The sequence below is a fragment of the Octopus bimaculoides genome, chromosome 4, assembly GCF_001194135.2.
Source record: "Octopus bimaculoides isolate UCB-OBI-ISO-001 chromosome 4, ASM119413v2, whole genome shotgun sequence".
Lineage (NCBI taxonomy): Eukaryota > Metazoa > Mollusca > Cephalopoda > Octopoda > Octopodidae > Octopus > Octopus bimaculoides.
Window position 1 is genome coordinate 111,985,970 of NC_068984.1, and position 11,931 is coordinate 111,997,900.

At 35.4% G+C, this 11,931-nt stretch overlaps 1 long non-coding RNA gene across 1 annotated transcript in view; it reads right to left on the reverse strand.

The window, feature by feature from the left end:
• Positions 1-10,127: 10,127 nt before the first annotated feature.
• The window catches only part of LOC128247620 (uncharacterized), a 322,729-nt gene continuing 320,925 nt past the window's right edge, over positions 10,128-11,931 (reverse strand). Inside the window, exon 4 of the long non-coding RNA XR_008263992.1 lies at positions 10,128-10,363. This is a non-coding gene — a long non-coding RNA (uncharacterized LOC128247620). The remainder of the gene's footprint in view (positions 10,364-11,931) is intronic.

Below are 11,931 nucleotides of genomic sequence, written 5' to 3' on the forward strand. Positions count from 1 at the left end.
CATGTATGTATGTAGGTATGTACATATATATATGTATGGATATATGCATATATTTATATATTATTTATATTATTATATGATTGAATGTTTTACCTTAATAATTACAATGTGCACTCTTCTACTATCTCTTCTCTGTCTATCTCTCTCCTCCTTGTTTCGAATGGATAATACTTTGAATCCGGTAAAAGTGTAAACCTGTAAAACTAAGAGAATAAAATATTGGGTTGTCCGGAAAGTTCGTGCCGATTTTTAAAGGAAAGAAAAAGGTCAATAAATACTTGCCATTACATTTTTAATCAACCAAATATGAACCATTTTGTTGCACAATGCGTCTTCATCTTTCCTTTAACTTGAAAATACCCTCTTCCCAGAATTGAGGTGGTTTCATGGCAAATAAGTCGAAAGGTAAGCTGCTATAAATTGGCATGAACTTTCCAGACAACCCAATAATATTGCAAAATTCCAGTTTCTTTTGAGTACCCCCTCTTAAACTGAGATAAAACGAAGTGAAATTGGTTTAAATTCGTGTGTTTTAGTTATAAATGTGTAAGTGAGAAATTAGCAAATTCTATGATATCATATATAATGGATACCCGAAAATCTCCCAAATCTGAACACCTTCTCTGTGGACGAAGTCCCCCATGTGAAAAATTCCTGAAAAGTTTTGCTTGGCTGTGTGGTAAGAAGCTTGTTTCCCAACAATATGGTTCCGTGACACCTTGTACAAGTGTATTTTACTATAGCCTCGGGCTGACTAAAGCCTTGTGAATGGATCTGGTAGACTGAAACTGAAAGAAACCTGTCATGTGTGTGTGTGTGTGTACTTACCCCTCCCCATCACTTGACAACCAATGTTGTGTTTACTTTTGTGTTACTTAGCAGTTCAGCAAAAGAGACCAATAGAATAAGTACTAGGCTTAGAAAGAATAAGTCCTGGGGTTGATTTCTTTGACTAAAAAGACACTTTAAGGCAGTGCTCCAGTATGACCGCAGTCAAATAACAGAAACAAGTAAAAGAATAAAAGAAAAGAATGCATGTGTGTGTGTGTCACCACCACCGCTCAACAACCAGTGCTGGTATGTCTACATCTCTGTAACTTAGCAGTTCGGTACAAGAGGCCGATAGAATAAGTACCAGGCTTTAAAAATTAATTTCTGGGTTCTATTTATTGGACTAAAACTCTTGAAGGTGGTGCTCCAGCATGGCCACAGACTAATGACTAAAACAATTAAAAATAATGAATGTAAGTGAATAATGAGGGTAGATTTGGGTTCTAAATCTAAGAAGTCTAACTTTGTAGATGCAAATATGCACACATTCAACTCCAGGAATCGAATTCACTACCTCAAGATTGTGAGTCTGACGCCCTAACCACTCAGCCATCCACCTTCACAACCTGGATTTTTTGAAATTTCAGCATGTACTATCCATTTTCGTCCTGTCTGTCACTTTCTTTCCTCTATTATTTCACCCACAATTCAATCTCTTGGTCACAGACTATATTCAGCCAGTACATGAAACTTCATGTACCTTCTCTAAAGGCTGGAATGTTCTCCAAAACTTCACAATAAGCACAAGGCAGGGAGATCCGGTACCCAGATATTGGATATCTGTGCACTGAGCAATGTTCATAAAGAAAACAGCTTTGCTAACAGCTTCACCAACTTTCGTCATACTGATAAGAGCACTAATACTCCACGTGCAACAATATGATAGCCAGAGTACTTTGATATTGTTGAATTTGAATTGATATTGTCTGCTTTGATGTAGTATTTCTCGGTCATACATTGTGGACATTAGTTCATAACTGAATGGCTTCTTGACTCAACTATGAAATATTTCATACAAAAATTCTGAATAGTTTTATATATATATATATATATATATATATATATATAATGCTGTACGTATTAGTTGTTGGCACTCCGTCGCTTACGACGTCAGGGGTTCCAGTTGATCCGATCAACGGAACAGCCTGCTCGTGAAATTAACGTGCAAGTGGCTGAGCACTCCACAGACACATGTACCCTTAGCGTAGTTCTCTGGGATATTTAGCGTGACACAGTGTGACAAGGCTGACCCTTTGAATTACAGGCACAACACAAACAGGAAGAAAGAGTGAGAGAAAGTTGTGGCAAAAGAGTACAGCAGGGTTCGCCACCATCCCCTGCCGGAGCCTCGTGGAGCTTTAGGTGTTTTCGCTCAATAGACACTTACAACGCCTGGTCTGGGAATCGAAACCGCGATCCTATGACCGTGAGTTCGCTGCCCTAACCACTGGGCCATTGCGCCTCAATTGTACGTATTAGAAAAAGGTACTTATGTGCCTCCTTTGCTCATCACTGAATCTGATTTTAAATCTGCTTTCATTCATACCAATGCAGGTTTTCTCTACCTGCCCCGTCCAGTAAGAATGTGCGTTTACTTCTGTAACTAAAAGTTGTCATTAAGCATTTATCTATAAGATGATATTACTTTACGCGCATGCAGTTCCATATGCTTGCTGGTGTGTAACTAAACAAATTTTTCCTGAAGATTAACTTTTATGACACTAACGACGGTTTTAATATAATTGTTGTTGACCTTGATGCTATTTCTAGTAAAAAAAAAATTAATGTAATTATCCAACCAAATCAGCATGACATGTTGAGACAAGAGTTTGGGCCTTTGAATTACAGGAACAGTTTATGATGATGATGATGATGATTATAACAAAAACAGCAACAATATCAACAACAATGACAATAACAGCAATGACAGCAACAACAAAAACAATAACAATAATAATAATAATAATAATAATCCTTTCTACTATAGGCACAAGGTCTGGATTTTTGTAGGGAGGGGGACAATCGATCACATCAACCACAATACATGACTGGTACTTAATTTATTGACGCCCAAAAGGATGAAAGGCAAAGTCGACCTCAGCGGAATTTGAACTCAGAATGTAGTGACAGACAAAATACCACTCAGCATTTCACCCAGCTTGTTAAAGATTCTGCAAACTCGCCGCCATAAAAAATAAGTAACGTTGACTAATAATAATAGTAATAATCATCCTTTCTACTAAAGGTACAAGGCCTGAAATTTGGGTGAGGGGACTATTCAATTACATCGATCCCCAGTGTTTCACTGGTACTTAATTTATTGACACCGAAAGGATGAAAGGTGATATCGACATCAGTGGAATTTGAACTCTGAACTTAAAGACGTACAAAATGCCGCTATGCATTTTGCCTGGCTTGCTAATGATTCTGCCAGCTCACTGCCTTTAGTAATAATAACAATAATAATGATGATGATGATGATAATAATAATAATAATAATAATAATAATGGCCAATAGGCCAGATATAGTTGTCAAAGATCATGAAGGAAAAAATGCTTTCTAATTGATGTATCAATACCAGCAGATGACAACGTTTCCCTAAAATAAATGGAGAAACTTTCAAAATACAAAGACCTGGAAATAGAGGTAACTCAAATGTGGAATCTAAAAACAGAAATAATTCCTATCATAGTAGGTGCCTTAGGTATAATAAAAAAATATTCAGACAAATACATAACAAAAACACCAGGACTTACAAATATATATAACATACAGAAAATTGCACTACTGGGCACAGCACACATCCTACACAAAACACTTTCAATACGGTAACCATAAGAACATCACAGAAAACCACAGCACATACCCAAGGCACACAGAGCTGCGCTCGGTAGTGAAGTGAAAGCACGTTATAAAAATAGAACTACTGAAAAATAATAATAACAATAACGATAATGATAATGAAGTAAAAGCTAAAAAGAAAAATCTTACACTAGCATGGATAGATTATAAGAAAGCCTATGACATGATCCCACGCTCATGGATAAGTAAATGTTTGAGTATATTCAGTATAGCAGACAACATAAGAGAATTAATTAGCTTTAGCACGAAGAAATGGAAAGTAGATCTCTACTCAGGTGACACACTCTTAGGGAAAGTTAATATCAAAAGAGAAATTTTCCAAGTGGACTCGTTGTCTCCTTTAATATTTGTCTTTTGTTTGATCCCCCTCAGATTAGTATTGAGGAAGGCAAAGGCAGGGTACCAGTTCAGAAATAGTAATGGAAAAATTAGTCATTTGCTCTACATGGATGATCTGAAGCTTTTTAGTAAGAATGAAAAAGAGGTAGATTCCTTAATACTGACTGTAAGACTCTTCAGCAAAGATATAGATAAGTGTGCAATATTAGTCATGACAAAGGGAGAGTCAACAGCGAAAGCATCCAATTACCATATGGCCAGACATTACCAGATTACCAGATGGCCAGACAGTAAAATCATTGAAAGCAGGAGAGTTATAAGTGTCTAGGAGTATTAGAACCTGACAGAGTACTAACTACAGAAATGAAAAACGAAAATTGAGGAAGCTAATGAAGTTAAAGCTAAATGGTCCTAATCTAGTGAAGGCTATAAATATTTGGTCAGTATCATTACTTAGATACTCAGCAGCTTTTGTAGATTGGACAAAAACTGAATTAGCAAAGCTAGACAGAAGAACTAGGAAGGAATTCAGTATAAATGGAGTAGTCTACCCAAGGACAGGAGTAACAAGATTATACCTACCTAGAAGGGAAGGCAGAAGAGGGTTAATATCAGTAGAAGACTGCGTGGAGTTAGCTAGAGTAGATATAGATTCCTATGGAGGTAATAGGGAAGAAAGTTTGTTAAAAGGTGCTACAGTCACAGCAAGACATAAGGAAACCAAAAACCCAAATGAAGTTAAAGACCAGAAAAGAAAAAAACAATAGAAATTATGTGACTAGCTGGAGAATGCGTTGCATGGTAGATTCCCAAAGTTAGTTGCAGCAAATAGTAGTAGTGAGACATGGTTATGGTTGCAGAAAGGAAAGTTGAAGAGGGAGACATAAAGTTTGTTAGTAGCTGCACAAGATCAAGCATTAAAGACTAATTGGATAAAAGCCAAGATAGATACAATCCAAGTACATTCCCAATGTAGATTATGCAAATCAAAAGAGGAAATCGTTACTCATATAGTAAGTGAATGTTATATGCTGGCACAGAAAGAATACAAGAAAAGACATGACAATCTAGGGAGAGCAATCCACTGGGAGCTATGTAAAAAGCTGGGATTTGAACATACTGATAAATGGTATGAACATGGACCTAATAAAGTACTAGAAAGTAAGAAGTAAAAGATGTTGTGGGACTTTAACATTCAGACTGACACAGTAATAGAAGCTAGAAGGCCTGATTTGGTAGTAGTGGATAAAAAGAATAGAAAGTGCCAGATAATTGACTTTACAGTCCCAAATGAGGAAAAAATTAATATGAGAGGTATAGAAAAAATAGCAAAGTATCAGGGCCAAGCCATTGAATTACAGAGGATATGGAAAGTGCAGGTAAAATGTATTCCAGTAGTTGTAGGTGCATTAGGAGCTGAAATAGGCATGCCCAGTTTAGTATAGCTCCAGAAAACAGTGTTACTAGGGGAAGCTAGGATACTTAGGAGGGTTTTTGCATCAAAGGTTATTTGCTGTAACCCAATAGGAGGGTTCTTGGCATCTAAGGCTACTTGTTGTATCCTGATGTTAGGATTCTTTTCTTTTCCAACAGACTAATCTGTTGAGTATGTACAAAAATAATGATAATAATGATGATGATGATGATAATAATAATAATAATCCTTTCTACTATAGGCACAAAGCCTGAAATTTGGGGGAAGGGGCTAGTCGATTATATTGACCTCAGTGTTTCACTGATACTTAATTCTATCAACCCCGAAAGAATGAAAGGCAAAGTTGACCTCTGCAGAATTTGAACTCAGAATGTGGTGGCAGACGAAATACCGCTAATCATTTTGTTCAGTGTGCTAATGATTCTACCAGCTCACCATAATAACAACAACAATAATAATAATCATAATAATAATATCTTTTTTATTAACCACGAAGGGTTCACAAAAATATTGGGAATAGTACAGAATCGTAATCTGCATTACCTCCAGCTCTTTACATTCTGACTGAAATTCCGTTGAGGCCGAATTTACTTTTCATTCTTTTGAGATCGATAAAATAAAGTCCTAGTTGAGTATTGAAGTCGATGTAATTGACTTGCACCCCCACTACTCAAAATGGATGACCTTGTACCAAAATTTAAAAGAAGAGCAGCAAACTGGTACAATCTTTAGCACGTAGGGCTAATTGAAAAGCAGCATTCTTGTTCTGAGTTCAAATCATTTTCTGAACAATATTTTGTTCTGAGCTCAAATCATATTCTGAGCAGCATTTTGTTCTGAGCTTAAATCATGTTCTGAGTGGCATCTTGTTCTGAGCTTAAATCATATTTTGAGTAGCATTTTGTTCTGAGCTCAAATCATGTTCTGAGCAGCATTTTGTTCTGAGCTTAAATCATGTTCTGAGCTTAAATCATATTCTGAGCGGCATTTTGTTCTGAGCTCAAATCATTCTGAGCAGCATTTTGTTCTGAGCTTAAATCATGTTCTGAATGGCATTTTGTTCTGAGCTCAAATCATATTCTGAGCGGCATTTTGTTCTGAGCGGCATTTTGTTCTGAGCTCAAATCATATTCTGAGCGGCATTTTGTTCTGAGCTCAAATCATATTCTGAGTGGCATTTTGTTCTGAGCTCAAATCATGTTCTGAGCAGTATTTTGTTCTGAACTCAAATCACACCGAGGTCAACTTTGCCATTCGTCCTTTCCGCCTAGATTAAAATAAGCATTAGCTTATCATTAGAGTTGATATAATTGACTAAACTACTCTCCATCACAAAAAAAAAAGAAAAAAAAACAAAAAACTTCTAGCCTTGTGCCAGAAATTAGAAAGAATGATATTAACAGCATTATATCAAGTTCATCAGTATGGAGTAAATAAAGAAACGAGCAGGAACAGAGGAGAAAATAAAATAAAATAAAAATAACGATAAAAATAAAATAAAATGCAAAATAATACAGAAATAACACATTTAAGCAAATAAAAATGAAAGATAACAAAAGAAAGCGAGAAGCATGAAATAATGATAAAATCTAAGATGAAAATAATTTTGATTCTCTTATTATATCCTTTGTCCTTTTCAAAGACTAGACATTTGATTCAGGTCATTAACAATGCATATCTCCGCCCGTTCCTATGCTTCCTCCTTTCATTTATTTATCTATTTATTTATTTATTTATTTATTTACTTATTTATTAGTTTGTTTGTTCATTGTCCACTGTGTGGCACCTTGGACAAGCACTTTCTACTCATAGCTCCGGCTTGACCCAAAAACCTTGTGAGTGGATTTGGATTTGGATTTGGTAGACGGAAATTGAATGAAGCCCACTGTATATATATATATATATATATACATATATGTGTGTGTGTGTGTGTGTATGTGAGTGGAGAGAGAGAGAAAGAAAGACAGAGAGAGAAAGGGTTTTTACACATGGCATTTAAATGAGATGAAAGTGTGTAATTTGGAGAATATATTCAGGTCGTATTATTTTTGTTGTATTCCCAAAATGGTCTCTTTCCAAGAGACTTCTGGAATATACAAATGTATAAGGTGTGGCTGTGTGGTTAAGAAAATTGCTTCCCTGCAATTTGGATTCAATCCCACTCTGCAGCACCTTGGGCAAGTGTTCTCTACTTTAGCCTTGAGGCAACCAAAGCCTTGTGAGTGGGTTTGGTAGAGGGAAACTAAAATATATGTTGTGTATATATATATGTACATGGGCGCAGGAGTGGCTGTGTGGTAAGTAGCTTGCTTACCAACCACATGGTTCCGGGTTCAGTCCCACTGCATGGCACCTTGGGCAAGTGTCTTCTACTATAGCCTCGGGCCGACCAAAGCCTTGTGAGTGGATTTGGTAGACAGAAACTGAAAGAAGCCTGTCGTATATATGTATATATATATATATATATATATATATGTATGTGTGTTTGTGTGTCTGTGTTTGTCCCCCAACCATTGCTTGACAACTGATGCTGGTGTGTTTACGTCCCCGTAACTTAGTGGTTCGGCAAAAGAGACCGATAGAATAAGTACTAGGCTAACAAAGAATAAGTCCTGGGGTTGATCTGCTCGACTAAAGGCGGCGCTTCAGCATGGCCGCAGTCAAATGACTGAAACAAGTAAAAGAATACAAGAGTAAAAGCGTATGTGTGTGTGTGTGTGTGTGAGTGTGTCTTTTTGATGCATTTGTCCCCAACCACTACTCGACTATCAATGATGGTTTGTTTTCATCCTTCAAAGTTAACAGTTCAGCAAAAGAGACTGATAAAATAAATACTAGTCTTTAAAGAAATTAGTAATGGGGTCGATTTTTTTCCAACTAAACCTTTCAAAGCAGTACCGCAGTATAGCGACAGTCCATCGAAAGAAGTAAAAGTTATTCCAGCAAGAACAATGGAGAAAATGGAAAACTATTGCCAAAGGTTTATAAAGTTTTGCACATTGAGATTATTTAGTGTGTTTTGCAACTGCCTGCACTCACAGAAGTGTTTGAAATTGTAAAATAGCACTGACGTACTTATTAAGAGGATTCAAAGAATATGATTGTCCATGCATGCTATCAAAGTGTTTGGTCAGAAAAGCAAGAGATATACAAAGTGATGTAGCTTGAAAGTAAAATGTATATACATCAAAGTCAACAGGGTATCGGACAATAATAAGTCAAAAGCTTAGTATTTAATTTTGTATGCCACAATTTGATTGTTCTTATATGAAACAGATTTTTTATAAGATATTGAAGAGAAAGAAGTAGATACTCTTAATTCCTTGGAAAAGTTACAGCCAAAGGGACTCAAGGAATTTTGAATGTGAACCAGCACTGTTCCTTTAGGGGAGGTAAATTTATGAACTGTTGGTACATATATATCTTTGATATATATATATATATATATATGTATATATATATATATATATTATACAGACATGCAGAAATTAAATAGACACCTTTAGTTTTCAAAATTTCCGATCTAAGTGTCTTAATATGCTTTCAGTGGTGTAGAATTTACAATGTAACTATTCTTTTTCATTCCAAGTACCATTATATTTAACATTTACGAAGAGTAACTGTGCCATGCACAAAAAATTCAGCAGAACTGTCAGATTTTCAGAGAGGTCGTATTGTTGGGAAATCTGAGGCTGGTCTTAGCCAGCGAAAAATTGCCGAAAAATCTTCCAATTCCTCTTGCTACTCTTAATCGAATTATAGTGCAATTCAAAAGCCAAGGAAAAGAATCAACAGATTCTTGTCCCGGCCAGCTTGGGCCCTCAGAAAGGAAGCTTCGCTGTTTGAAGAGAATTGTGGAAAATGAACCCCGTTCGAAGGCTTCTGACATTGCAAAACAGCTAGAAGTTAATCCAAGAACATGTGTTACATATCTGCATAAGCTTGGGTATCATGGACAAGCAGCTAGAAGAAAACCTCCCCTTCAACCAATATATATCAAATAAATGATTTTGAAAATTAAAGGTGTCTATTTACTTCCTGCATGTCTGTGTGTGTGTATATATATATATATATATATATATATGTGTGTGTGTGTATGTATTTCACAGGTTCACGACTAACTGGCTTGTCATGCCGATGACCGATTAGGGGATGTCCTATAAATACATAGAACATCTGAGATATAAGCTGGTACACGAACCAACATGATGATCCTTAAAGAGCATTGAAAAACAATTAAAGCACATACTGCTTATATATATATATATATATATATATATATAAATCATTATAATTTAGGGTATCTAAGAGATACCACCATGCTTGAAATAGTAGTCAAGACCTCAAGGTTTTGACTGCTATTTCAAGTATGGTGATATCTCTTGGATACCCTAAATTATAATTTTTATAATAATTATTACCTTTGAGATTTTTATTCCCATGCTGACCACCTGATAAGATGGGTATTTTTAAATAATGATCTTATGCTTATTTATATAAATTTATATATATGTATATATACATACATATGCATGAACATGCATTTGTACGTATGTATATATGTATTGTGCATTCCTAAAATCATAATCAATAAATTGCAATACAAATTGAAAACAGTTAACACAAGGAATATATAACAAAAATTTTATTGACATTTAGAGTCACCACAAACACCCTCATGAGGGGAATGATATAAAAAATTTAAAAAAAAAGACATTACAATAATAGTTACAGGTAGATTCACCTGGAAAATACGACAACATCGGAACTATTTGAATTGTGTTTCTGTCTTTGCGATCATCATGTAAATGGGTGACAGTTGTTCATGGAAACTGGTAATGTGGTGATATACATATAGAGACATCTATTTCATGGGAAACTGCATGATGTTGTCACTGCAAATAAAGAATTAAAAAATTTTATTATTATTATTATTATTATTATTATTAATATAGAAAGGATTGAGGTTACTCCTCCTGAAGGTATAGAGTCAAAATTAAAAGAAGAGTGCCATTGTTATTTAGTGAACAATATTTCGACATCTTGTGTGTTTTCAACTAGTTCAAAAAATAAATTTGTCAATCAACTTCATTTTGGTTAATATAGAAAGGATTGAAGTAACTCCTCCTGAAGATATAGAGTCAAAATTAAAAGAAGAGTGCCTTTGTTATGTAGTGAACGATATTTCGACATCTTGCGTGTCTTCAACTTGTTCAAAAAATAAATTTGTCAATCTACTTCATTTTGGTTAATATAGAAAGGATTTGGGTAACTATTATTATTATTATTACTATTATCATTATTATAAAGAAAGTAGTTGCAATGTCACAGGTGCAAAGCTATATTGATCGGCCTTTACCTTTCCCTTGAACAGCATGGACAGGAGAGGCTGGTATGCTGAGGCAACTGCTGGTCATCCATAAACAACCTTGCTCGGACTTGTACCTGAGAGGGGAACATTCCAGGTGCAATCCTATGGTCATTCATGACCGAAGGGGTTCTTCACCCTATGTATATAAGTGTGTACATATGTGTGTGTGTGCCTGAGTGTGTGTATATGTGTGCTTACTGACATACATATATGCATACATATGTATACACACACACACACACACACACTCGCAAAATGCCATTATAACCTTATAAAAATCTTTTTAATCGTCAACAATTAATTAATATCATTTGTGAAGAATTTCATAATTCCATAATTTGATTCCATTTCTTCTTTCTCTTTTTCTTTTTTTTTTTGTCTAAACTTTTACCTCCTCTTTTGTGTTTTCGACTTTTGGATGATTTTATATTCATACATATACACCAACGTACAAAAATACACACACACACACATTAATGACACAACCAAAGTACAGGATCTGAGAAAGGTTTTATGATATATATTATGATATATAAAAGGTTTTATGATATATATTCTTCATATGATTTATATTCTTTATATATGATACAGAGTCAATATCCTCAAACATGCAAACATTATTAGAAAGGTTTTCATGTGTTAAAAAGGAAGGCAAAAACACCAAAGAACTCCATTCATTATTTGTCAATGTAAATCAGTTTCATGAAAAAGCCACACTGCTTAAGTGTTGACTTCCTTGTAAGTAGCGAAAGCTTATGAGCAGAATATTTGGAAGTGGTCACGGCAGAGAGTTTTTAGGTATGCATATGTGGTTTTTGTGTTAGTGCGCGCGCACACGTGTATGTGTGCGCGTACTGTGGTTCATTTTTTGTTTATGCACAATTGAGTTTCAGAGTACTTGCCTGTATGGGTTGCAGGTTTATATAAACATCCAACCTACACAAGAAATATTCATATAGGCGCAGGAGTGGATATGTGGTAAGTAGCTTGCTTACCAACCACATGGTTCCGGGTTCAATACCCCACTGCGTGGCACCTTGGACAAGTGTTTCTACTATAGCCTCGGGCCGACCAAAGCCTTGTGAGTGGATT